Genomic DNA, 5119 nt, shown 5'->3' with positions numbered 1-5119 from the left:
AATGATTGGGAAAAGTGATTGGTTTTGGTTTTAGCCGGTCCAGCCATTTCAAAGATACAGAGCTAAATATACAAAAAATGCAGTTTTTGAGAAAACTAACCATCTGATTTGAATGATTCAAAAAACATTCCGCTTGTTTTAAATTTTTTTTTCTCAAATAAATCTGCTTTAATTTGAACGATGCCATACACCACTGGTTTTCTAATTTGTATTCTACATATTAAGTAATCGAGAGTCTATTGTTCAACACTGTTCGAATCAAATTGAAGAATATCGCGGGTTGCCAAATTATTTTATACGGAAACGCTTCATTATTTTTATATTTGTATACATATATATATATATATATATATATATATATATATATATATTATGAAATGCTTTTTGCTGAATAATTGAAATATTTTTAAAAGCTTGTATAGTAAACCGTTATTATTTCAAATCCATGTTATTTTTTTGTTTGATATCATTTATTCAGATGCAAGATATTTTTACGTATATTAATATGAATCAATATTTGCTATTTGTGAACCTATTTTTCATGAAAGTATAGCAGCTTGCTTATTACTATTATTAGTTACTAATAATACGTAGAAAAAACTATAAAATATTACTACATGTCAAACTTTAATTAATTATTTTGGGTGTATTCAATACAAATTAAGTTTTTTTAGATTATTTGTGATACTCACATATTTAACCAGACATTTTTAAACTTGTGCTTTACAATAAGCACAAAGCAACATAAATTTAATGAACAGTTCGACATTGGGATGATTGGGACAGTAGGCTCCGTACCGAAGTGGTTAATATTAATATGCCAACGTGTTATAAGTAGTATTGAATTTATAAATCAATAATTTTTTATATTCTGTACGATGTCGAATAAATTAACATGTATGGCACTTGAATAGCTTTCACCAAATTGTGCTACATATTTAACTCTATTTGGACAATTATAATTATTCTTAAAGACGTATGTTTTTGAGTATAACATTTACCCACCTCTTCTCTATCGTGTGGATTGTGCCGACCTTGGCGTCCCTAGATGACTATGATTTATCGTGCGGTTTTATCATGTTTTAAAAAGTGTTCCGGTTTGCCTCAACGATGGCTGCTTTCTAAATCCTCTTGGAACGGCTTAAAATTGACACAAACGTTCATACAGCGCAATTCAAGCACCGTCGAGATATCATCGCAACAGAACTTAACCAACGCGTACACAAGTACAAGATCGCTCCACCGTATAGCCGCAAAGGAAACGACAAGCGGTGAAATTTATTTCGAAACTTGATTTAAACTTGGGAAACTTCGATAATTTTTGCTTGTTGCGTGAAGGATGTGAAGATATTTGTAAGGAGAGCGTCGATAACATCAGGATCAAAAGTGAAAGAATTCATCTATATTTATCATTCATTCGCTTGACCCGAAATTTGTTACGATATTTTGTTCCTGATAACAATGCATAATAATTAATTTCAATGTGTTTTAAAGGTCAGTGACTAGTAAACTTACAAAAAAACTTTTTAATACGGTCTATAATATAGTATATATGACGGTACAAATAGAATTATTTATTCATAACGTTATAGATTTACTGGAAGTTTTTTTTTAAAACTGACAGTTATGAATTGAAATCATGACATATACCTATTTTTTCAAATAAAGTGAATGCATACGTATATACATATAAATATGTACATTTTTTTGAATATATACATTAAATGAAATATAAAACTAGTAATGTATGGCATTGTGCATTAAGGCAAATTGCTGGAACTTCCCGCAGCACACCGAAATGTTCGAAAATATTAGATGTTATCAATTACATTATTATAAATTATGTTACGTTGTCTAGTATTTATTCATAAGAATTATATATACTAAATTACAAAGTTAAAATTATTTATTTAAAGTATGTCAGTGAGCTTTAGAACTTTAGCCAGAATCAAAACACATCTATTTTTTCTGAGGTATGCCAAAAAGTTCAGAAATCTTCAAAACGTGAAGGTATGTAAAAATTTCATTTTTGTTTTTCTGCCCATTACTATAACTACCCTACAAGAAGTTTACTATATGTAAGTGACATTTTTATTAAGACAAGAAGCATGAATTTCCCGATTTGTGTGAGTAATAGATCAATAAATATTTGATTCGTATATGGTCTACCTGTGTAACAGTTTAATTGTTTAGCTCTTTAAGTGATTATCTGTCTAACTTGTTCGCTAGTCTTGCCTGTTTGATCACTCTTTATCTGTCAACCGGTCTATTTTTGTACCTATCTACATTTTTACATGTATACTTTTCTACATGTCCCCATGTCTATCTTTCAACCTGTTAATTTTTCTACATTTTTATATGTTTATCTTCGTCTTTAGCTACTTGTCTACATCTCAATCGGTCTACCTGTTCATCTATCTACCTGTCCACCTGCCTATCTGTCATCTGTATATCAATATTTCTACATCTATATGAATCAATAATCATGCTTTAATAGTCATTTCAGATCAAGAAATGCAAATTTCTTTAATATACTTCCTGCAACTCCGAAACTGCTGGACTTGCATTAGCAAACATGAGATCAATTTTTCACGCTGTCATCATAAGTAAAATATTGTTTGAATCATTTTAATTGGATGCTCTGTTCTTTCAGAAACTGATTTATTTGGCACTTTTTGTTTTGTATCTCTAATACAGCTGGGCCAGTCTTTGCCAAAATTTATTCAGCATGTTGCCCCGTGAATATGAACCGAATGTCTTTTCAATCATTCAAAACGATTGATGACTTCTTTTGAAATCATGAACACGTACGAACACACAGATCATACATCAATTTTATCGAATGTATGCTAAAATGTTGAGGAGGTCTTAAAACATAACGATATGCAAAAATTATTAATTTTATTTTTTGCGATTACTATAATTTACCCCTACGGGAAGTTATTAAATTCTTTAGAAACTTCTTAACTTATAAATCCTTTTAACTTTATTATAGCATTACCATAAATTATAATTGTAAATTAAATTACTTTGTAGATATTCTATTTTTAAGTAATTGCCAAATATCACAATTTTATTTACTAGGCCATTTTCATTTATGTTGAATTGCAATATGACCTGGTTTAATAAGCGCAAGTAAGTACACATACGTACATTTCTGATGTCATGATGTACTTAACCACTACACGACATACAAGCTGGTAACTTTGCGTGAAAATTCAGAAAGGCATAAAGTGTTGATGAAACTCGAGGGTAATAATTTTGAGGATGAATGTCGCCTGGGAATTAATATATACTCATTAGATATTATATGTTGCTGCCTCATACTTCTCTTAGAAGCGAAGTATTAGTTTATAAGGTGCTTACTTTATAAAACCGCAGGCGAGGTCGCTTACAACCGACGTCATTAATTAAAGTCAGTATGTACTTAATGCTTACACGCTCACTTTCGACTCTTCGGTGTTAAGATTTGCCCTTGGTATCACTCCAGAGATTTATATTGTGATACTTACTCTCTTTGATCCTGATACCGTGGAGGCATATACCGAGATAGAAGATTAGGAAGATAAACAAACGGATATAAAACGAACAAATTTATTTTGAGGAAGATTATACGCATAACGTAGCATTATCTGCAGAGAATGAGAATCTCATATCTCAAGTATCAAACAATATTAAATTATGGAACATTTTGCCTCTGAAAGATTTGCAATAAATCTATTTCCAAATATTATAGAACATTGTACAGAGGTTCATGTTGATTATTGGCACTCTGCTAAAATCAAACCAACTACATCACAACGCATAACACTTATCAAACAAACTACTATATTATTTTTATTCTTGTCCAGTGTTTTTAGTATTACAAACAAACTACTATCAAAGTATGTTCGGTATAATCCTCAATTTATTTATCATTGTACAAATAGTTATTCTTGATATTTATTTAGATATTGCCATGTATGCGGTAAAATGAACAGCCAAAGTGAAATAACTTTCTGAATTTAGTTTTTAAGTTTAGGGAGATATTACGGAATAATTACTTCAATAATTAATAAATGCAGAGAAGTTTGAGTACTGAAAACATAAGTTCAGAAAATCTAATAGTGAAAAACTTTGTCAAAGATTAAATACGATTAAAACCAAAAACCTTACATTTTATAAGCAGTATAAATATAACTGGTGTTAAGAATTTCAATCATATATAATTTTTTTAGAATAACATACTGAGAAGAATGGTATTTTGAATGATATAAAATTAAAAATAACATAAACCACGGAATGTGATGAAAACGTTGCATATTTATCAATAAAATATATTAAGATATAAAATCCTTCACTAATCTGAAATCCAACTAGATTTGAAAAATATGTATGCTGCAACTGATGCTGAGTTCTTGAAATGGGTAGTATGAAAAATTACAACATATTAAATTTGATTCTTAAACTAACGAGTTTAATTACCGATTAACAACTATGCATGAACAATTATAACTACTTGATGCATTTTATTGATTTAACAATATTACATATAGAAAAGATACTTCAATCATAATAATAAATATATTATATGTAACTATATGTGTGTTCCAGAACTTGACGTTATGCTAGGAAATTATGAGTAAGTGCAACCTAGAACTTTAATTTATTTATGACCATTTTTCGGTTGTTGCGGTTTAACCAATATTTATGAAAAATCACTATATTTCAAAAAAAAATCAAAGGAATATTTTTTGCAAAATTTAGCTACTATGCACAATGATCTTCTGTTGCAATTAAAACGCATTGAATCTAGGCTCGCAAGTGCATGTCAACAAAATGCATTCAATCAAAGTTATATTACAAGCTCAAAAGAGTAAAACTACGCAGTAAATATCCGTAAACTTTTTGAACAATGCGAACAGTATGCTCTTCAAGATTTTGTCATCTTGACGTTTTACAAGTCTTGGCATGTGTGAAGTGCAAAACGGCTTTGAGTCGTATTTACTCCAAGTAGAGTACAACTACGTTACGAGAATATTGTACATTGTTGACATTCGAGTTTGTTCTACAATAGTATCCACCGACAACCCAAAATGTAACGATTCTACAATTATGAAATATCACACTGAAATATTGG

The sequence above is a fragment of the Ctenocephalides felis genome, unplaced genomic scaffold (assembly GCF_003426905.1).
Source record: "Ctenocephalides felis isolate EL2017-DRISC unplaced genomic scaffold, ASM342690v1 CF-g0.4_SCAFFOLD_01170, whole genome shotgun sequence".
Lineage (NCBI taxonomy): Eukaryota > Metazoa > Arthropoda > Insecta > Siphonaptera > Pulicidae > Ctenocephalides > Ctenocephalides felis.
Note: the sequence above shows the minus strand (reverse complement) of the source record.